The sequence below is a fragment of the Rhinatrema bivittatum genome, chromosome 2, assembly GCF_901001135.1.
Source record: "Rhinatrema bivittatum chromosome 2, aRhiBiv1.1, whole genome shotgun sequence".
In the NCBI taxonomy this organism is placed as follows: Eukaryota; Metazoa; Chordata; class Amphibia; order Gymnophiona; family Rhinatrematidae; genus Rhinatrema; species Rhinatrema bivittatum.
In genome coordinates, this window is record NC_042616.1 from 59,925,579 (window position 1) to 59,949,423 (window position 23,845).

General features: G+C 45.6%; 1 protein-coding gene across 1 annotated transcript in view; it reads left to right on the forward strand.

The window, feature by feature from the left end:
* Positions 1-23,845, forward strand: part of LOC115084003 (tumor necrosis factor receptor superfamily member 16-like) — a 141,287-nt gene that overhangs the window by 69,559 nt on the left and 47,883 nt on the right. The window lies entirely within an intron of this gene.

Here is a 23,845-nt window from a genome sequence, read left to right on the forward strand (position 1 = left end):
GATCATTTTATTTTTCAATGTCCTAATCTTCTTGGATAATTCTGAATTTCCCTGTTAGCTCCCTGATCCTAAGGTCCGGTCCCAAGAAATGTACCCTTCCCCCCACCCTGACGAATGCAAGAAACATAATGATCATTTCAGTGCGCACATGGTGAACTTAATACAGCAGCCACACACCTTTTACCCAATAGAAAGCAAAGGTAGAATTTTCTCATGTAGGACAAGATACTTATTAATTGTTTTTATTTTGTAGCATTGCTGCGTTTTATAATGCACGTGTGTTCTATTTAATTTCATTAGCCCTTGCTGTGAACAATATTGAAATGGCGATACGTAAGTTTTAAAATTAAATGATAAATCAGTGCTGCCCAGACCCTCAGTTATTATTGGGGGTTGACAGGGGGAAACATCACAGGAGGAGAGAGAACAGTTACCGTGAGCCAGTTTTGGGAATTTTCACCTATCTCTATACATCTTGGGATTTGGAGTCCTATTTCCTTTTCTCCTTTATTTTTTTTTTTTACTTATGTTTAATTAATTCCATAAGTTTTCCATAGCATACAGTATCAAAACCAAAATATTTCATAATCAAAGCTAGAATCAATATTTCCATATAATACAATACCAAATCTACTGTAATGGCAGTCTGATAACCCCCCCCCCCCCCCCAGTACTGAGCTTGGAGGAGGGGGGGAGGGAGACAAGACAAGTGAAAATATCTCACCGCCAAGTCATACACAAGGAATTTAGCGGCCATGACTGGTAATGTAATCCTTCTCTCTGAAATGTAATTAGTGACACAGCCTCTGTTTTCAGAAGGAGCAGGACCAAAGAATGAGTCTTCTGGAAGGGGAGTGGGGAGGGCTGTAGTTTGCCACCTTAATCTTATCATCTCCCTTACCCAGTATAGCCTGTTGCCGCTACAGAGGCTTGAACGTGCCGGCAGAAAGTTCTAGAGATCGAGATGTTTGTGGCGGGGTTGGGGGCTTGCTTCTGATGGCCTGAACTGGTTCCTGTGATGGCTGGCCTGTGGTTGATTCAGAACTTGATAACTCTGCCGTTGCCTCTTTGGAGAGTTTCTCGACTTTAATAATCCGGTGCTGTGAGTCAAAAAAATAATTCCCCCCCCCCCCCCCCCCCCCCCCAAGTCTTTGAATCTTAACTTTGCATTTGCAAGGGCATAGTTAAAAAAAAAAAAAAAAAAATCTTCAGCAGATGTGTCTTGCAAACCCTGTCTGAAAGCTTAGGGCCAGATGTGCTAAATATTTTTCCCATAGGCACAAAGTGAGAAAACTCTTCAGTAACTCTGGCCCTAGGGCCACATTAGTGATCAGTGTAGAATATTTCTTCACATGTAGTACCATCAAATGTCAGCCAAACTCAGCCTTCCTCCTCCATACTTGAATCAAGAGAAAACGAGGCTGACTGACCTTTGATAACACTATACGTGAAGAAATATCCTACACTGGCTGGAGTAGACTCATAATTATGGATAAGCATTTACTTCAGCACATTGTGGTGATACATTTATTTATTTTATTTATTTATTAAAGGCTTTTATATACCGACTTTCTTGATACAAATCAAATCAACTCGGTTTACATCGAACTAAGCAGTAACTATAACCAACCAATCAACAAGAGACAATTTAAGGAGCATAAAGTTACATTATAACAAAGGATGCCTTAACTGGGAGTAGGAAATAAAGAAGGGGAGAACGAAGCTAAAGTACTATATACATGGGAGGGAGGCAAGGAGCCGACCTCATGATAACTTGTAGGTGTGATTTAGCGTTTGTTTATTTACATAAGTGATGGAACAATTCTAAGTCAGGCTGTTGGGCTAGTACTGGGGAAGGCTCGGCAGAACTGCCATGTCTTTAGTTTCTTTTTAAAAGTTAGTAGACAAGTTTCCTGCCTGAGGTCCGGAGGCATGGCGTTCCAGATGGAGGGACCTGTGATCGAGAATGTCCGGTCTCTGATGTTTGAATGGTGCACAACTCTGATTGGAGGGACATGTAAGGATCCCTTATAGGCATCCCTTAAGGGTCTTGCCGTCGATACATACATGTTAGGCTCCTCGATCGAGCCCTGCAGCTTTTTCCCCTGGCGAAACAGTGGCCCTGTGTTAGGGGGAGAAAACTGTCAGTTTTGATAAGAGGAAGAAGAACTACAGTTTTGCCGAACAAGCTTCATATTATCACGACTTCAGAATTTTTAAGAGCTTTGCAAGCATGGACTAATTGCAGAATGGCTTGTTAGCTCCTTGCTTTCTCTCGGTTCAATTAGTTGCCTATTTTTCAAAGATGTGTTTGTATATGTTGATAGTATTTTTGTAATTTACCAATTTAGGTGTGTGCTTTATATTGAAATAAATTTGATTTTACTATATTTAATTTTTTGCATTAGTGCTTCACACACACATAATATAAATGTTTCAGAATTTATGTCAGTGTCTGATTACTGTGAGTTTTGAGGATAGACTGCAAAAAACAAAAATCGAATGCATAAATTTATGAATTATGCATTGGTTGAAAGTAATCTCTGAAATGGCTAGCTGGACTGAACTAGGATGTTTTCCTTTCCTACTCACCTTAGGGAAAAAAATATAAATTCTGTTACAGTGACACTAACGCCCAGGGGCGGATTGGCCTATCGGGGGATTGGGCATCCCCCGGTGGGCCGGTCGCTCCAGTCACGTGGTCTGCCATGCGCAGCCGCGCTTGGCAGACCACGTGATGTGTCCTGGGCCGGCCTGGGCGGCGAATCCCCGGGCCGGTCTTCCTCGGGAATCCGCCTCTGCTAACGCCCTGCAAAAATGTCACTCAGAACTCAAATAGCATTACCTGCCCTACCAAAACAGCACTTACTCTAGAACGCAGACAGCAACAATCCCATATATGAAAAGGTAACACTGTAAATATTCCACCGGGCTCTAAAACACCAATACATATATTTGGAAAACAGAGCAAGCCGGACTTCTATACATCCCTATACAGAACCTACACGCTAGCAGAATACCTCAGCTCTGTCACACATGCAGAATGCAGACCCTTACCAAATACAGAATGTGACCATAAATACAGAAATAGAAAAATGCAGACAAAAACTGAATTCTTCTTTGCTCCACTGTCCACTCTAGCTTTCTCTTCTGTTCCCTACAGATAGATAAGGAAGGGAGCAGAGTAGCTATTCTTTGCTCTGCAATGTCTATTCCAGCCTCACCCACTCCCCTCCTGTCATTGAATGACAGGAGGGGAGGGGCTACATTAAGGAGCAGAGTGGCTCTTCTTTGCTGCATTTTATGCTTTATCTGAGTCTGAGATCACCAAACTATTTGAGAAGACAGTCGCCAATGAGGCAATAGCTTGGTGGAGGGATGCCAAACAGTCCAGATAGAGTTCAGTGTGATGGTGGCAGGCCTATCCAGAGGGGGAATAGTAAGAGAACTAGCATTGATGTACAGGGCTAGGGAGAAAACCAAGTTGCTTACCACGGTTCTCACAAACTCCCGCTGTACATCAGGCATTGAAGATGGAATATTCAAATCCCTCTCTGCCTATTCTCCCTTCCTGCTCGTCCTGTGATGTCCCTCAGTTTGAATAGCCTGGCTGATTCACTCTCGTGAAAGCTGGAATCTTCAGTCCCCTGTCTGTTGCTTCTTTGTACATTCTTTCAGCTTCAGTGAGTGGGCCCGGCTCCATCATGGGATGGCAGCAGGGAAATAGCATGGTCAACAGAGCTGAGAGATATCTCAGCTTCCAGGCATGAAGGCATAGGAGAACCAACAGATCTTGTCCAAGGCAAATGCTGCATGAAACCAGTGACGACAGACTGGCGACTGAGGTTCGATGGAACCTCCCACACCTTCTGCTTGTGTTTGTGACCCATAAAATCAAACATGCAGATGAAAAAAAGAAAACAGTAGACTGTAGTCAGCAGAGCTCAGTCCAGCATGGCTGCTAGGTGGACGCCATCTTGGAAAGAAACAACACTTCTTGTATTTGGGCCAATTTGGCATGTTACATAGAGGAGCAATTCTCAACCAATGTGTCGGCAAGTAGCAGCAGGTGTGTCACGTGTTACCCACAGCCAGCAGAGCTGAAGACCGGAGCTGCTGGCTGCTGCCAGAGACCAGGCCGGCGGGACCAAAGACAGAAGCCGCTAGCCGCCGCTGGAGACCAGGCCAGCAGGACTGAAGATTAGATCTGATCAGCTGGGGGCCTGTGTGGGTTGTGTATGTATTTGAGATTGGGAGGATGCTTCTGTGTGTGTGGTTGTGTATGTAAGACGAGGAGGGTGCTTGTGTGTGTGTGTGGTGTATATGTGAGAGAGGGAGGGTGCTTCTGTCTGTGTGTGTGTGTGAGAGAGAGAGAGAGATGGAGCATGTTTCTGGCTGGTTGTGGCTGTGAGAGAGAGAGGGGGTATGTGTGTGATTGAGAGCCTGTATGTAAGTGAGATAGAGAGAACAGGTGTGTGAATGAAAGCCTGTGTGTAAGTAAAAGAAAGAAAGAGAGAGAGAGAGCATTGTGTGATTGACAGAAACTGGTCAAAGAGGTGAGTGTGTATGTGTGAAAAAAAGACTGATCAGGGAGGTGGCCGGTGTGTGTGTGTGTGTGAATGTGTGTGTGTGAATGTGTGAGACTGGTTGTGGTCCCTAAGGAAGAGGATGTTGAAGACAGCTTCAGCAGCTACTGCTACTTCTGGTGTGGCCTGCACGGGAAAGGAGTAGGAGAACTGCTGGAGAGGGTAAGTAAAGGTGGCTTTTTAAGTTCATTTTTCTTGACTCCCATTTTAATTATAGGGTATTATGTGATATGTCTGCTGTTCTGAAATATTTTATTGGTGTTTGGAGAATTTTTAATAATTTTTAAGAGTTTTTAATTGTTAGATGTTGTTCTGTTCATCAGCTGTTTTGAAACATTTATTCATAGAGTTTAACAACTATAAAGCTATGTGGGGCTCTATAGCAGCTTGGCTTATTCTGTTTCCCTAATTGGAGGTGTATTGGTGTTTAGGGCCTGGTTTAATATTTGTAGTGTTGCCTTTTTATAGGTAGGGTTGTTCCATGTGAGTGCATGCCATAATGCAGGTGTAACTTTGTGCAGGTTAGTTTGTGAGCATTATTGCAGATCCTGGGATCATGTTAGGTGCTATATTTCTCTTTCCATTTCTCCAGGTTTGCACTGCATGCAGAGTGGCTTTTTGGGTTTCCATTCCAATTTCTGTCTCCATATTTGTAATTTGTGGTCTTTCTGTATTTGGTGAAGGTCGATCTTGTGTGTATGACTGAGGTGAGGTAAATCATGTGTATTTGTTGTGGTTTCTCAATAGGACTTGCATTGGTGGTGAACTGCTGTCTTTTTATAAGTAGGGCTATTGTGCCTGGTAGAAGAGGGAGTTTGTGTTGCTGTTATTGAGGTAACACCAGAATATCTTTTTTGTATGGTGAGTTGTACGGGGAATGTTCTAGTTCTGCTTTATACCCATTGCTGAGGGTCAGGGGTGAGAGTGGGGCCTTCCTGTGGAGGCAAAGTGTACATTTACATTTAACCTTTTGACTGTCATTTGTTCAATGAGTCACGAATGTGAGAACTATCTACCAGGTGTGTCCCGACAGAAAAAAGGTTGAGAACCACTGACATAGAGCATTAATCCTTTTTCTCAACATAAAATAACTTTTTGCTGCCTCGAAAATGTAACGTTAGTTTCTGTCTCTAATGTAAATAAGCCTGCACCATTTTTAGTTATTGGCTGTAAGATCTGTTTTTCAGTATCTGTCTCACATAACGGGGCTTTAGTCAACAGATTTTTTTTTTTTTTTACTGTACGTACAGCATAGGGAAAGGTCTTTCTTTTGCATCAAATCAGTGGGAACATCTGGAACCAATGAAATGATTCCCTTCTCCCCCACCGATTCGAATTCTTTCTGTGTAAGCGCTACAAAGGCCCTCTGCCTCGGAACATACGGGCCGATATAGTAAAAACGCGGGAGAGCGGGTGAGCGCCTGCTCTCCCGGCGCACGCACAGGTCACTCTCCTGTGCGCGCGATTCAGTATTTTAATTTATTAAGATTAGGCCCGGCGGTAAAAAGAGGCGCTAGGGACACTAGCACGTCCCTAGCGCCTCCTTTTTGACGGAAGCGGTGGCTGTCAGCGGGTTTGACAGCTGATGCTCAATTTTGCCGGCGTCGGTTCTCGAGCCCGCTAATAGCCATGGGTTAGGAAAATGGACGGTGGCAAAATCGAGCGTCTGATTTTTGACCCGCCAGCCACGGGCCCATTTGAAAATTTTATTTTATTTTTTAATTTTTTACTTTTTTAAACTTTCGGGACCTCCGACTTAATATCGCCATGATATTAAGTCGGAGGGTGCACAGAAAAACAGTTTTTACTGCTTTTCTGTGCACTTTCCCGGTGCCCGGAGAAATTAGCGCCTACCTTTGGGTGGGCGCTAATTTCTGAAAGCAAAACATGCGGCTTGGCTGCACATTTTGCTTTTTGAATTGCGCGGGAATGACTAATAGGGCCATGAACATGCATTTGCATGTTGCTGGCGCTATTAGCTTCGGGGGGGTTGGACGCGCGTTTTGGACGCGCTATTACCCCTTACTGTATAAGGGGTAAAGCTAGCGTGTCCAAAACGCGCGTCCAAATGCCGCCTAACGGTGCGCTCCATCGGGGGCTTGCTTAGTGGCGAGGGCTGGGCACGTTCGTAGCTCGTTCTCAGAACCTCAGGTCTTCTGCTTCGGGGCTGGGGATGATGCAGAGGCAGCAGTCTCAGGCCCCACCCCACCCCCCCCCGGGGCGGGGGGGGGGGGGGGAGAGAGCGAGACATGGGCGTCGGTACAGGACGACAACCCGGTGGCCCGGATTCAGGACCCCCTGAAGTGACCAGGCTGGTGGGCATGAGATAGGGAGAACATCCCCAGGCAGCGGTGAACGAAGGCTCATGGAAGACAGACAGGCAACGGCCCCAAGCTCTGCTCCCGAGCGCCAGGTAGGAAAGGAAACCTCTAATATTGCAGGGGCACGGGGAAGAGCAGCGGGTCCTGGTTAGGCATGGGTAAAACGACTGGGCCCTGCGATCTGGGGTTTACGTGATGGGTTGAGAGGTGTAGGCAGGGCCAGGAAGTAAAGCACCCCCAGACCCCTCGCGATGAATCGGCTGCAGCGTTTCGCCTGTGGGCACTTTGTTCCGTTTTTTCCTGGCTTTGTGTCCCATCTCTTCCTCCGCACTCTGTTCAGCTTCCTCGCTTTCCTTTTCTCTGTTTTTTTTTCTCTTCTTTCCTCCTTTCTTGCTTTTTCTCAGTCTCTTGCCTCTCTCTTTCTCTTGTTTTTGCATGTCCCCGCCTTTTCTCTTTCCTCCCCTGCTTCTGTCTCTCTTCCTCCTTGTCCCACAGCCTTTGCATTTCTTTCCCTGCTTTTTACTTCTCTCGCTTCATCCAGTTCGCTTTCCTCTCTTTTCCACATTCTCACCTTCTTCCGCTCTTTATCTCCCATCTGCTCCTCTCTGTCCAATTTTTTTTTTTTTTAAATTTTGCCTCACTCAATGTCTTTCTTTCAGTTCTCTCCGCCGTTCTCTCCAGCTTTTCGTGCCTCCCTTCTTTCTTTCTGCGTGCAACTCTCTCAGCTATTCTCTCTCTCTCATCTATCTGTATCTCTCAGCTCTGTCGCCATCCCTTTGGCTATCACCCTTCCTACTAGCTCTCCCTCTCCCTGTCTCTAACCCCCTTTATTTTTTTTGTTTTTGCTTTGGTTTCAGAGAGAAACAATTACTTTTTTGTCTGCTAGGACAGAGACTCAGTAGGTCTTCGCTAATCTCCCTTTTGTCCATCCCCAGTGGCTGTAATCCACTTCTGTGTTCCATAGAGCGTGTGTGTGTGGGTGTGTGTGTGTATATGTGTGTGTGTATGTGTGTGTGTGTGTGTGTGTTTATACTCCGCTTTTAATGAAACCTCGTGAAGCAGAGCGCATGAAAGGATGGGTGGCAGCGGAGAAGCCGAGAAGAAATCCTTTAAGACTTCATTGTCTCCCCGGTTTGCCGCCAAACCCGCATGATCTCGGGTCCTGAAAGCCGTAAGTGTCCCGGAGAATGGGCATCGCCATTCCAGTCAAGAGGAAATAAGAAAGGGGTCGACTGTTGTGTCATAGCGAATGGCTATTTTCGGGGGGGGGGGGTTTGCACTGCAGAGTAGGGAGGAAGTCTCCATAATAGAGCAGCGGGGTGGTGAGCCGCTGGGGCCTTAGGCCTCATGATATTATGGCGGATTACTGAGCTGCAGCGACTGGGAGTAGCGGGTCCGCTTTTACAGTGCCCTTCGGGGCTAGGCCCTTAGAATGAATTCTCTTGTTAAAGGAGAGCTGCACGAATTACAGACTGCAGCCCAGCTTCGGTGTAAGGAAGCACCTGGCTGGGTCCTGAATCGTTCACCAAGTTTGTTTTCGTGTCAACGTCCTTGAAACGCCTGCAGTGGTGAGGCCCCGAGACTGTCTTTTTTTAAATTCCGTCTCTTTAGCTGAAGGATGAGTGAGCTGGTACCATGGTAACCTAGTGGGTTAGGTGGCGAGGAAAGCAGATGTGGCACAGTGCTTATCGAGCTTTAGATTTCTCCTCCCCCCCCCCCCCCCCCCGGCCAGTTTCTCCTCAGGGGAAGGTTAAATAGCTAGTGTGTTGGTTAGAGTCCATTTTGTCTCCCAGAACAACTGCCACCGCAGCCTAAAACCTTGGCATCTCCTTGGTTGAGTATCTGAAACGCCAGCGGATCCATCAGAGCCGTCGATCTTTGTGTCCTGTGGGATCTCAACCACTCTTCTTGTAGCTGTAACCCACCCAAGCACTGTGCAACAACCTCACTGCTTTGTTGCTTCTGTGCACAACACGAGAGCACGTAAAACATAGATGCATGACGGCAGAAAAAGATCGTGTGGCCCATCCAGTCTGCCCATCCATCCAATTACTGTAGCTTAATAATTCTCATCACTTCCTTAGAGACTCCCTGTATTTATCCCATAATACAGCTGTGGACCAGACTGTGAGTGGAAGAAAACGCACTCAGGCTACTTGACACGTTTAGACCTTAGTCACAGCCTTTACCTTCTCACAATGTGGTTCTATAATTTTGCAAACTGCATGTCTCCATCGCTTCGGGCTGCTGGCCATGTTGAGCTTGCCACTGCAGATCCTCTAGCGTGCCACGTTGTCAGCAGGAAACAGATGTGTGCCACTGGATTGCACGGTTCTGTACACCTTTCATTGCTAGCATCTCACAACTTCCCTCTTGACCATGCTTAGGGAACCTTTGTTTTCAGTTTTTATTTTATTTTTACTGGGAATTTTAATGTTATAACAAAAAACACCCAAACAAATGGAAAAATTACTTTCCCACTGATTTTATTCCTGTTTGTTATAACAGTAATTTTTCCATCAATTTTGTTTTCTGTTTGTTTATAGCATTGGAATTCCCAGGTAAAATCAAATAAAAGCTGAAAACGAAGGTCCTTAACCGTGTTGGTGCTCTTTCAGGTGCTGGCACTTCCTGAAGTGTGCCTTGGCAGCTGCTAAGCAAGCAGGAGACCTAGAGTAGCTGAGAACATTAGACCTGGACTTAACCCTCTTCATATTTCAGTAGGAAATGGGAAATGACATAATTTCTGCAAGGCGGGGTCCATGACATGGCCATGGCGGAGAGCACTAAGGCACCCAGGATGGCTGTGTTTCAGTCTCGTGTCAGGGCCAGCAAGTCCCTTAAGCCTTGTGGAGAAGACACACTTGAGCTTGGGGAAATGGTGAACAGTTGCCATAAGAACATAAGACTTACAAAACCGGACCAGGCCGCTCAGTTGTGTAGCTTAGGACCCTGTCTCTGACCGTGACCAGCGGCAGGTGCTCATAAGAAGTGCATAAGAAATGAGACGGGCATAGGGTTTTCTGATTATCATACCCTTCCAGTTTCTAGTAGCCATGGTGTAGGGGGTGCACAGAATTTGGGGTGACCTCCTTGACTGCTGTATGTCTTGGCACAGGGTGGTACCAAAGTGTTCAGTCTGAGAAGAGATTTCCTTTCCAGCTGTCAGTCAGCAAGGGAGGCAAGGACCACCCAAAGCAGTGATGGGAAACATTTGGACTTAGAGTGAAAAACACGTTGCATCGAGCTCTTATCCTTTTTATGTATCAAGAAATTCTTAACTTATATTTTCACTAATATTTTTATATTTTCATGTTTTTTTTATATTTTGCTTCGGACCTTCATAGCACCCCGCGGTTAACAAGTACGGGATTTTCACTTGTGTATTCACCGCTCGGGTGTCACCTTTAATCATCGGTCCACTAGTCCTTTTTTTTTTTTTAAAGATAAACATGAAAAGAAGTTTTCTTTTTTTTTTTTAACCTTTTTGATAAAAGTACAGAGAATGGTACTTCCCTTTCTCGATGTGGCCAGAGTCCGAGACCAGAGTCGGACGTGATGTCACGTTTCACGTGCCGCTGCCTCAGGGACTCTTTTAGTTTGTTTCGATCACTTCTGTCGCAAGTAATCTCTGGATGTTCGTAAGCATTTTGTTTCAGCTGGACAGAGTCTGAAGAGACATGATGGACAGATTGGATGAAGAAAAAAGGCCTTCCTAATGTGAGATTTTAAGAAGCAAGGACATTTTAGGCAAATTCAATATCTGCAAATTCAGGGGTCTCACAGTATTTTCTAAGTTCTCAATCTGTGGTGAATTGCCATCTCGTGTTAAACAAGAGAGGACCGTAGCAAAAATAATTGTACCAATAAAGCTGTCCAAATTCTCTTTCTGCTCTGTCTGTGCAAACATAGTCGCTTCCTGTGTCTTCTATTTGTGCTATGATTGTGGACCCTTGGACCGGGACGAAGGTTAGCGCTACCACAGAGAGACGGCCCTCAATGGTTCTCGTCGCCGGTTGGTGGTGCAGGCGAGGTCAACCCAGCTGGAGTTTTACCTATACCAGCCCTCGTTCCCTGCAGGTTGAGCCCTTGGGTGCCGGGGCCGGCAGGTCTTAGGTGCGGGTTGCCTCGACGAGACAGAGATGAAGGCGAGGTCAGGAGTCCGGGTCAGGGCTGGCAGCAGCGGTGCAGAACGAGAGCCCAGTCCGAAGATCCAGGGCAGGCAGCAAGCAGACGAGGATGAGAGAACCAGGCCAGGAGTCGAGACAGGCAGCAGACAAGCATGAACGAGGGACGAGCCGAAGTTAGGATCGGGAGACCAAGCCGAGAAGGAACACAGGAACTGGAGGACATGGAGAGGAACGGAGGCAGGAACACCAGGTGCGGGCAGGAAAGCAGGAACTGGAACTCTGGGACAGGAGCTAAGGAACAAAGGACTGGAGCAGAGCAGGATCATGACCAGGAACGGAATCAGGAACTTCAGGCTGGAACCAGAAGACGCCAGGAAGCAGCAACCAGCACTCTGAGGAGACGACCTGCTGCTAAGGCAAAGAACTGGGGACTGAGGCGGGTTTAAATACCCCTCAGTCACCAATCGGGGCCGGGCCAAAGTTTCCCGCCGCAGCCCCTTTAAGAGGCGGAGCCTCCCGCGCGCGCCTAGGGAGAGCTCTGCAGGAAGCAGGATGGCGGCGTCTAGCACCGCGTGGGAGGCCGTGGTCAGCCGGCCCCAGAGCGGGACATGCCACGCCGACCGGGGAAAGCGCCGGCTCGCGTTGGAGGAGGTAGGAGGGACTGACCGTGGCCTGCTGCGGCCAGGCCGCACAACAATTCGGCTATGTGTGTTATTTGTAATTAGGGCTGCCAACTGGCTCCAGATTTTCAGGACAAGTTGGTCCAGTCCTGGGTTTACCCCATTGCATGCTGGGACTTATTCTGATTTCCCTATTGCATTCCCTAAGAAAAGCAAAACTATAAGTACTTGCATGCAGGGGGGGAAATAAAACCAGAACTGGATCTACCTGTCCTGAAAATCTGGAGCCAGTTGGCAACCCTATTTGTAATTGCAACCAAAGAAGAAACAGATTGCTCCAAGGAAGAAAGGGCAGTCCAAATACTTTTCAGCGTAATGGGAGTAAGAGGCCTGTTATCCAGAAACATTGCAGCACCGGAACTTCAGATTGGAAGGGGGGCTGTCTTGACCCAGAAAGGGGAACCACCATCTCCACCACTCAGCAATCCCGCATCCCTTCTATGTACTTCCGGCCCCCCCTCCTCTGTTTTGCACATAACTGCTTTCCCTGCTCCATCCCCAATGGCAATGCCTTGCAGGCTGCAAAACCCAAACACTGATGTGGACTCTGCACTCGCAGCCGGTGCTGCTGCTTTCAAGCAATGGAGAAAGAGGCGCTCTGCTCTCAGGATTCAGCGAGACCTCTGCCTTTGTGTCCAGACCCTTCCCCTTTCATTTGACCATGCTTAGAGAAAATAGGGAAATAACAACAACCCAGGAGCACAGGAGCTCCTCACCAGATGTCCTCTCTTGGCGCCGCTCCCACCCCATGATGCCATGGGTTTTCTGCATTCTTTTGATGAGCAAAGTGCATTCCATAATATGTTTGTCCATCCATAGTTTATATGCTGCAGGCATTGTCCTGTGATACTTCTGATCTCCCTATATCAGCAAGAAAAGGGAGGATCAGTTGACAGATCTGCTGCATTTGACACTGAAAACTATTCCACTCTTTTAGATTACTTTCGGTGCGCAAGGTAGCAAAATGGTTTTGTTCTTATTTATCTAACTGGCTATAAAAAAAAAAAAAGGGCAGTGTCATTTGAAATGACAGGTACTAGCACACTCAGGATTCTGTATAGGCGCTGTATTAAGCGCCTATACAGTAAAATGGGTTGCGCGGGCCTAACGCATCACAGACGCTTCTTGGACGTGGCTTGCATTTGCAAGTTACTTAAATACAGTATCGAGCGGTAGGTGAGCAGGACTGTGCGTGCGGCAACCGCGGGTGCGCCCGGCACTAACACAGCTCTTCCTACCGCTCCTTACTGTATTGGCCCGCAAGTTTGTACCTGAGGCAATGGAGGTAAATTTGCATGCACTGTGCACATCTATCTCATGCATATTCGTTGTGGTTATCCTGAAAACCTGACTGGCTAGATGTGCCCCAAGGACTGGGTTGAGAAGCACTGGGGAAACTTAACTGAGCTGGCTGCCCATACCACACAAACTTCTTTCTCCTGCACATATATATAGATAACAGAGGTAAAAAAAATATATATATTTTGAGATTTTAGCAATTGGAATGTGCATTTCTTATAATTTTGTATTTTGGTCCTTTGTTCTATTTCTAATTATTAGGTAAGGGTTGGTCTCTGCTTTGCCTGAGTGTGACTGAGGTTCAGTATTGCTGCTAGTGTGTAGTTTCTCTGTAGCATCCAGTAGGTGATGTATTAATAATGTTCTAGTGCCTGGTGTAGTATTTGCAGTGATGCTTTTTCATAGGGTTGCTGTTATTTGAGTCCTGAGAGTCAGTGCTATGACTGTATGGTATGGCAAGGTTCTAGATGTCTCTTTTATTGCAAAGGTTTGTGTTACTTCATAAAATGTTTAGCAGTGGAGGGATATTTTTTGCTGGGGTGACACCAGAATTTGAATATTTTGTTCTCATGTTGGTTGTAATGTGAATTGTCCTAGCTCTGCACCTGTTCTGATGAGTAATGCTATTTTATTGTAGTTATGATGATTTCTGGCTTTCTGCAAAGAGGATTCAAGAAAGAATACTTGATTTTTGTTTTATTACATGATTGATTGGATCTGTGTTTTCTTTATCAATAAGAATACAACTAGTAGGTCTGAGACCTGCATGCCTACAGCCCACCCATAAAATCAGGTCTGGCTATGCCACTGGTGCAGTCCCTGGGGGTTCCACAGGGCTCTGTGCATCCCTCATCCTTTCCTCTTTTAACATTTAATTTCGGAATCGACGCAGATGACATCCAGCTCCTCTTTCCTGTGGAACTTCTGACAGGTTATCTACGGGCAGTTAAGAGGAGGCCAATAATCTCTACTTAAATCTTTCTAAGACGATTGCAGTGTGGGTTAGTTGGATTCTAAGACCTGGCGAGCTGGCCAATTTTACATTTTCGAGTCTTGGGTTTTATATTTGACTCACATTCGTCTGTCAAGCTATAGTTAATTGCTGCTATAAGAGAGTGTTTTCTTTTAAGTTAAAAATGATTTGTCCTGTGAAATATATCTTACCCAAGGAAGATTCTCTCACCCAGTAATTCAAGCATTCATGCTAACTATGATTGCTTACTACAATTCCCTTTACGTAGGTCTTCTAAAATATTCTCTTAAAGCCCTGCAGCTCTTACAGAATACAGCAGCCTGGTCAGAGAACACATTATGCATTGGGCTGCCAGTGCCCCAGCGTTTGCACTGTAGATTGATGACACTGGTCTACACTGCTGTCTGGGGTGAGGGTCCCTGTTTCCCAGCCTGACTTGCCTGATTCATCTCCTACTCTGCGTTCTGCGTGTTCCATCATTCACGAAAGCACGTCTTCAATCCCCAAGGAAACGGGTGTTTCCCTTGTTATGGGATGACCTTTCTCAAGAACTTTGCAACATCTTGGATTATAGTTTTTGCTTTTAGAAAAAGCTAAAAGCTCATTTGTTTCGGTCAGTATTTTCCTAATTCTGCCTTGGCCTTTCATTGCTCAGCTTTTCGTTGCTAGCAGTAGGTAATGATGACATTGTATTCCATTTATTGTGTTGTTTAAATGTTTGCTGTTATTGCTTAATCAACATTTATATACATGATGCACTCTGCTTAGCACGGACTCCCCAATAAAAGTGGAATATACACATTTTTAAATAAACATGGCTTTTTAAACAAGCATTTTACAAAGTGACAGGAGAATAGAGAGAAATATTTCAGGAAAAGACAGAAAGGCACCGACATACAGTCCTTAGGACTATACAGTAGATTAGTCTATGAACTCCACACCACAATAAACCATAACTATAATACTATGTGTAATAAAACTACCGGTGTAAGTACCTTGGTACAATTGGTCATGAACTACTTCGCTAAATGACTATGTCTAATGATATATTTATTTATTTATTTATTTAACAGTTTTTTATACCGACCTTCATAGTAAATTTACCATATCAGATCGGTTTACAATTTAACAAAGGGAAAAACAAGAGTAACAAATTCACGTAAACGAAAGATAACAATAAGTAGGAATAAGTCAAAAAGTTACAATCAACAAGGGGAGAGAACTTGGAAGCTTGCAACAAGCTGGAAGGAAGATAGGCCGGTAAAATAATATTACCATAGAGTGTACACATATTGTACCACATATTGTACCACATATTGTAACCGAATCTTTGACGGCACCTGTTAGAATGTACTATAGTACACTTTTACCTTCATTTAACATCTGCCTACATGTAAACCGTTGCGACGGTATTTAACTTAGCAACGGTATAGAAAAGTTTTTAAATAAATAAAAGTAAATACATTTTTTTCAGTATAATTTTTATTCATTTTTTCCCAAACAAATAAGATTCAGACATTGCAGAGTGCTAGCATACAGTACTGCCAGTTCAGAGGTCTTACAGGCATTGGCAAACTTAAATATACAGAAGAGAAAGAAAAGCCACCAAGTCCATTAATAGGAATAGACTTGCACACTTCTCTTTCCGACAACATACTCTTGCTCTTAAATGATATTAAAGGACATGACTTGGTCACGGTACCAGTTCCAATTCGTCCATTCTTATATACTTTTAGAGCAGATTCCGGATTTCATAATATTTGTGATCTAGATCTTATCTGCCTGGGGTAAATATTTGTAGCCTACTGAAGGCCGGTGCAAGGGTATTAGGCATCCTAGGCAAGCCTTGTGCCCCCTCCGGTCGCGCCGACCCCCTCGTCTCGGCCCAGGCTCCTACCTCACTGGCGCCGCCGAGCGTGTGCTTCTCTAGGCAGCGAGCAGGTTGGACGCCACTTGCGGCCTACCGAATCTCTACTCCTCTTTGCCACGAGCGGGATAGTCTCCGCTTCTGGCCCCACACGGCTGCATTTCGGCGCACCCTGATGGTTGGCGCCATAGGCGACCACCTAGTTCGCCTAATGGGACGCGCTGGCCCTGAGCTTACTTTCCCAAAGGAGAAAAGATGTATGAGATCGACATTTCTGTGCAGGTGTGTCCTCCTAAAAACTTTTAGTGTTTAGTATCCTATCCGCACCTGTCAGGAGGTCCAAGAAATTTCTGACGGATGCTTTTGCATTTTTTTGGGTGGGGGAGAAGGAGGATTCACATATACACACAGATAGGGGGCATAGACTCCATTAATGGGATTTCATGTTTTCAGCTGAAGCAGTCTCCCAAATTCTGCAGAACCATTCGTTTAACTCTGGGCCCTGATGGGGTTCTTCTTTGTGTAGCTACTGCTATACAAGTCTGCTACCAAAAAAACAAGTTCTCAACTTATCCTTCAGAAAAGAAACTCCCTTGATAAGGAGACCTAATAAAAGAACATTCCAGTATAAAGGGAAGCTCTTTAGATATGATCAGCTGAATTGTAAGCCTTATTTTTGTTCCCTGAAGTTTTACACAACTGGCAAAACCTCTGTATCTCTAAAGTAGCTTCCATCTGGGTGGCCAATTTTTCCACCATAATTTTGCACTGCTAAGCCTTCATTTTAGCCACCTCATAATTACTTTATGAGCTCCATTGATGCTACTGGGCAGCCTGTCCTTTAGTTCGGACCCAGCGGTAACCTCCTATTCCTTTGTGCCTCCTGCTCAGCTGCAAGCAGGGCTGCGATCTGGCACCATGAGCCTTTATTTGCAGTGACTCAGAGGGGTTTCCCCCTCTATTTCATATTCCCCCTCCATGCCCCCAACATCCATGGTCGGGGGGGAGATCCTGCAATCCCGGACCCTGAATCTGGCCACCCGATGTCACCCATGAGCAGTGACCACCATGACTTCCTCCCACTGGGGCTGTGGTCGCTGCCTCCACAGCATCCCCCAGGAGCCGAAGACTCGACTTGGGTGAGGATCAAACCTGGGAAGGTCTGCTTGGCAGTGCTGTGCACTTGTCACCTGAACCACCGAGCCCACCCTGCCACACTCTTTTTCCACTGGATTTTTTTTTTTGTTGTTTTGCACTAAAGGGGCACCCCTGCTGGTGTCCAGATCTTTGCAGGTATTACAGAAAATACTGAATATGACCAGAGTCTGTTCCCCCCCCCCCCACCCCCCCCTGCAATGAATGTGATTCCTTCTTTCCTGCAGCTTAGGGCAAGCAGTAAGGACTAGCGAGGATGCAGCAAAATATCAACCTGCTGCTTTTACTGCTTATCTCTTTGGGTCTTGTCCCCTATGTCGGGGGGGGGGGGGTGCTCAAACCGGTCCTCTGGTTCCTCTCCCCCCCCCACCTCCCGCCAGTGGGGTTTTCAGGATATCCCTAATGAATATGCATGAGAATGACTTGCACACACAGGAGGTGGTGCGTGCAAATAAATCTCATCCCTGTTTAGAGAGATCCGGAGAGCCTGACTGGCTGGGGTGGGGGGACCTGATTTGAGCACCCCTGCCCTAGATCACCTTTCTCCTCTTGTAATATACATCTGTCTGTCTGCCAGCTGTGGTCAAAAGTATCTTTTCTCTGAGCCCACACACAAGCCTTTGAAATATTATTACTATCTTACCAGAAATGAAATAGAAATTGGAGTGAAAAGTGGGCTGGGATGGGGAATGTTAGTGGCGTTTATTTGTTAACTTCCAGTGGAGGATTTGAATAAAAATTGTCTGTTCCTGTCCGAACCGTGCTGCTCTCCCGGGGGGGGACCAGATGCACTTTTTCCCCCCCTTGCTTTGCTCTGGCAGGTGTCTTGTTTAATGCAGGGAAACAATCCCAGCTATCTCACCAACAATTTCTTTTTTTTTTTTTTTTGGTTGGAGGTGGGGGATGGAGAACAGGGTTGATGGTTTTTAATTATTTTTTTTTTAATTTTTAAGTCAAACTCTGATTTTCTAACCACATGGGCAAGAAGTCCCCCCCCGAAATGTGTTCTACTAAAGAAAAGGGCACAGCTGGATGGTTTTCCGCTAAGCGTCCTCCGCGGGGGTGAGGGAGGAATGGATTGTCTGTCTCTCTGAACACATTTCACACCGGCTGTTAAGTGGGCCTTTCTCAGACTCTCCCTGCTGTACGTCCCGTGGGCTCATGAGGTGCTGGGGGGAGGGGGATACGCTGAGCCCTACCCCCGCCGCCTCCCGAGCCCAGGAGCTCAGCCCTCTTATTAATCATGAGGTGTGCGGCACGCACACGGCAAACTTTGTTAAACTTGATTGAACCGGGAAGAACTGATTTCCCCCCTCACACTCTACCCCCCCCCCTCCCGAGGTGGAAGGTCAGTGGCAAAGGTCATGGCCTCTGCCCTTTTTCGAATGGGAAGTGGCGACTTTCCGGGCTGGAGATTAAAGCTTCCCCTCCCTCCTCCTCTCTGTCCTACATCTTCTGCTCAATCCCTACTGCTCCCGGGAGCTGAGAAGGCAAAAGTGTGGTCCGGTATCTGCTTCTTTGGCTTTGTTTAGTTTGAGAGAATGAAGCAGAGATGACCCCCAAGTGCCTGGATAAGAAACAGAGAATACCAAGTCCATCTAGTACGCCCCTTTTCCTTTCCTATTACCATTCTCGAGAGCCACAAACAGGCCAGGTTTTCGGGATATTATCCACAATGAATATGCAAGAGATACATTTGCATAGACTGGAGGCAGTGCAGGCGGATTTAGCTGATGCACATTCATTGTGGATGTCGGGAAAACCTGACCGGTTTACGGAGAAACCAGAGCTGACCACCCGATCCTCTCTGGCAGCCCCTGGAGGAATCCACTCGCAAGCTTGCTGAATGCAAGCAGCCTTAACGATGTTGGTGAGCGGGAGAAGAGGGAGCGAGCAGCGGGGCAATGGGAGCCATTGCTGCAACCCGTGGCGCCCGCCGTCACCGGAGCAGGGTCGATGACAGAGCTGCCGTTTGTAAAAAGAGGGGAAGGAGAGAAGAGGAGGAGGAGGAAGGAAAAGGGGGACAGGTAAAAGGCTTGATGGGGGGGAAAGGGAAAGCAGCTGGAAGGTGGAAAGAGAAACGAGAGCGGAAGGAAGCAAGGGGATGAAAGAAAAACTAAAGTAGAGGGAACTGGGAAAAGAAGCCTGAGGCGAGAGCTCTCTGGCACCGTAGGGGGCAGCCCAGGTACCTCATTCTTTGTAAAGTTTGAACCTTCGCTAGCAGGGTTTTGGTGAAATTCGCAAAGACCCGCAAAGAAAATCAGAGAGTCGCCCAAATACTTTATTGTGGTCACGACAACTACAGCAACAGATCAGAGTCCAGTATCTGCTTCTACAGAAATGTGGATATAAGCATTCAGATGGGATCTAAGAGGGAATATGTAAACAGAAAGCAAAGTCCTGCTAACAGTTTTGGTAGCAGACAGTTTAGAGAAGCAGACCGAATAACAACTTCCTCTGTGATATAGATATATCTGCCCTCGTTCTCTGATATTCCTGGCCAGAGCTGCTTCAGGATTTAGTGGGGAGCTCTTGTCGTGCACACTTGAATGAATAATGCAGGAAGAGGCGGAGCCGCACTTTTTCCATCTCTTTCAGCATTGGTCAGTGGTGTAGGTCACATGGTGTAAGCTTTTCAGGACAGTGAAAAAAACGAGAATCGGATGGTGAAAAGAAGCCCTTTATTAGAAAATGCCCGACTCTGGCCGAGTTTCGCTCTTTAACATAGAGCTGCCTCAGGGGCAACTAGGAACAAATATATGAACATAAAAATTAAACACAATTAGATAAATACAAAATTAAAAAATTAAAAACAATATATTACATGTATGGATGTAGACTCAAGACATACAATAAAGCAAAATGCATAATATGTGTTAGATATAAAAAACTTTGTATGTCTTGAGTTTGAACACCTATACATGTAGCTCATTGTTTTTTAATTATTTAATTGTGTTCGATTTTAATGTTCATATATTTGTTTCTAGTTGCCCCTGAGGCAACTCTATGTTAAAGAGCGAAATTCGGCCAGAGTCGGGCATTTTTTTAATAAAGAGCTTCTTTCCACCATCCAATTCTCATTTTCTTCACGGCTACGCAGCCAACCGGGTCGGCTTCCGCTTTGCTTAAAAGGCACTTGATTACAGGACACCTGTCTAGTGTGCATTTACTTATTTGTTTTAGCCTGTTGAAGGCATTCTGGGTGTATATATACTTTATTTCATGATAATAATGCATTTCCTCCTTTATTAAAGAATTTAATTCATAAAAATAGAGATTAAATACACCCTTTACTAACTTTTGAGAGCTGATGCTCCCTTCTTCAGGTAAGAACAGAATGAGCAAAAGGTGACTTTACCAGAAAATGTGTGAGCACTAAAAGCATTTCCCGTGATAGTGTGAAGGGGGACACCGGAGGGCTTGATGGATGGTCACAAGGTGACAGGCAGTAGAATTTTATGGCTCGCGTGAATTCAGGAGATTGACCTGACAGAGGCCTTTCTTGACAGTCTGAAGTGTCTGATCGTTTTAACTTCAAAAGTCCTAATGTTTCTGGATTGTTTTAAATTTCCCTTTAAGTATCTTGATGCAGCGGCCCCCCCCCCCCCCCCCCCCGATCCCAAAAAGCGCTCCCCCATGGAGGTGTGTAGCCTTCATCTTCTCTTTGGTGTTTGATCTTGTGTCTGTGTGAACCGATGCTTGTCTTTAACATATGGTTTGTCTCGCTGAATTGAATAATATATATATATATATATAACTTTAGAAAAGGAGCATGTTGACCGTCTTTTCCCGTGTGGATGACGTGGGTGGGGGATGTTGTCCTTGAGATGGTTTGCAGCATGGTACATTGCAGGGGATAATGTGCCATTTTCCTCTTTGAGTTACTGTTAGAAGCTTGCTTTTCAATGATTTTTTTACTTCAGATTAGGTGGTCGCCAGAAGGCCAGTACCGGTGGAGCAGGGAATATTTATTTATTTATTTTATTTATTTATTTATTTATTTAAGTTTTTTATATACCAACATTCAAGACGGTGGTCCCATCATGCTGGTTCACAAGAAACAGGGGTGAAATTATAATAAACTTTACCATTTAAACAATAGTGCAGAAAAGCAGTTACATATAACAAGGAAAACAATAACTTGGAATGAGAAGGGAAATGAAGATTAGAAAGTTATATATATGTATAAATAACATTGTGATAGGTGGCTATTAACGCTAATACTAGCGGAGCTTGTTGCATGAAGGGAGTTAGATGGGGTTGGAGTTAGGAAAGGCCTGCGTGAACAGCCACGTTTTGAGTCTTTTCTTGAATGTTGAGATGTTGGGTTCCATTCTAAGATCCGGGGGAATGGAGTTCCATAATGTTGGACCGGCTGTGGAGAATGCCCGATCTCTAAGCGTGATGTGTCTGGTAGTCTTGGCTGGAGGTACTTTCGGTGCTTCAGTCTTCTACGAGTGCTGGCTGCTTAGGTCTTACGTGATTTTTCTCAGTTTTTCCCCGCTCTGGGTTGTATGTAACTAACAAGGGATAACCCGCACTGTGGGTTCTCTTTCTTCGTACCGCAGTAGCTTTGCCCAGGGTGTGTACTGTGAAGAAGCAAATCTTCTCGGAGATGGTTTTATTTATTTAAAAAAAACTCGTTACCCTTCTCGCTCCACTGTTCGCAGTGGAGTACCTAAAAAAAAAAAAAAAAAAAGCCATCCATAAAAACCTGACGAACAAACAAAAACACATTGACAGGGGTTTGGGGGGATGTGGCCTTTCTTGTTTGAAGGATACAGTCAGGGCTTTGAGTCCTCTCTTGAGTCAGAGCATAGGTGGTAAAATACCGTGTGGCTTGACTGTGTATAATGGATCTTTTGGGATGAAACAGGTGGAAGCTGAAACTGTGAAGGTGACTGTCAGTCCTGCATAACAGATGTTTTGTACATAACCATCGTTCATAACTTTTGTGGATCCCTCACTTTTGTGGATCCCTCAGTTTCTAACTCTGAATCATTAAAAACGCCACCTCTGTGATCCTGGTACCTGGATGGCACCGGAGTATTCCACAGTAGAACCCTGAAACCCTGGGGTTAGTCTGATCTTCAGAAATGGCTCTTCTAGTTCTACCATCCTGGTGTCCATGGCAAGAGATGTCATTATTGAAGCTGAAGCTGGGCTTCAGGAGGAATTTGAATTCTGCAATGGTTTCCCAGTGTGTATTGGTGGTGCGGGGTGGATGTCTTTGGAAGTTTGTCACGTGCAGTAACGCTGGCTGCTTGGGGAAACGCTGTTGCACAGCAGTGACCTGCACTATTTTTTAAGTGGGGCCACTTTGGGGGGGGCGGGGAAATACTTCAAATACCCTGGCAAAACTGGCCGGTTCCCGGAGCCTCTCAAATGATGTGGCCGGCCCCGGAGCAACTCATGTAACCTAAAACAAAGTCTGCTTCCCCATTCTTTCTCTCCCTCCCACTCTCTCACTCCTGCTCCCAGCTGGTCTCCCATCAGCACACTGCCCTTCCCCTCACAGCCCCTTTCCACCATATCCTCTCTTCCCCTAACCCCATCTCAGTCACTGTTCAGCCCCAGCTGCCTCTTCCACCAGTTAGCATCCACCATCCTGTCCCTACCCCATCCCCTCCAAGCCAGCTCTAATTCCTCACACACACACACACACACACACACACACACAGGTCAAAACTGAAAGCGCATTCAGCACTGTGTAGCGGCAGAAGTCTAGCTGATGCAGTCAAGTAGTGGTCGCTGAATATGTTGCCTACATTCAGTGGCTGCCGCTTAGCCGTATAAGACACTTACATGGCTAAAAGGTAGTCGCATAACTTGTGGGCGTACAGCGGACGAATCGTGGCGGAACGATTTACTGTACAAGTTAATGCAGCTAAATTAGCCAGTTATAACGTATATGGCTAAGCGCGGATATATACACATGTATTCAGCGGCTTAGCTGTGCCACTGATTAGACCTTGTAACTTAGCCGAATAAGTTATAAGCTGGCTGAGCTACTTAAACGGCCAACTCTGAATATTGACCCCACTGTGACTAGGAGAATGCCAGGTGGCAGTGCTTGATGCTCTTTAACTTGTTCTGAAAGTCTGTAGTGCCTTTTGCAAAGCTGCTTGTGTTGTGTCGTGAGGGTTTTAGAATCCCCTTGACAAGTCCAGATATTTCCTTGGTGACTGTGCCAGTACCGGATATGAGACATGCTTATACACATCATTTAAATATGCATTACAAAGTAAACCCCATTGCTGCTTTAAAAAAAGATTCAGGGAATGAGTGGAGTTATTTTTTATATATATATATATTTTGCTTCTGGAACACTCTTGAACTTTGTAGGTGCGTTTTAAAAAAAACTAGACACCCACGTGCATGCATTTGTTTTGTACTGAGGCAATTGTGAGTATGTGGCTGTCTCCATAATAAATGTGTTTCGATAAGCCCAGGCCTTAAGTCGTAGGGCTTTAATAGATTTAAAAAAAAAAAAAAAAAAAGGTTTTTCCATAGGCACAGAATGGGGAATAGTCCTTTTTGAATAAAGCCTGTTGCATCGTGCGATGAAATCGCCAGGAATAGCTCCAATAGGCTTGTACGGCAGTTTTCTGCTGTCATATTTCTTTGTTTCCAACTGGAATAAGTGACATTAATCTCTCCATACAGTCTGCAGCTGTCAACCTTTGTTCTAGAGCACAAACCCCCTCCAGTGCATCAGCTTCTAAAGCGTCCCTAGACGGCCGCCACGTTCCTGTACCTGCCGTGCATGCAATGTGCAACATTTCCAACGCCCATAGGATAAACAGGAATCCCAGCTCCGTATCGGTTTACTCA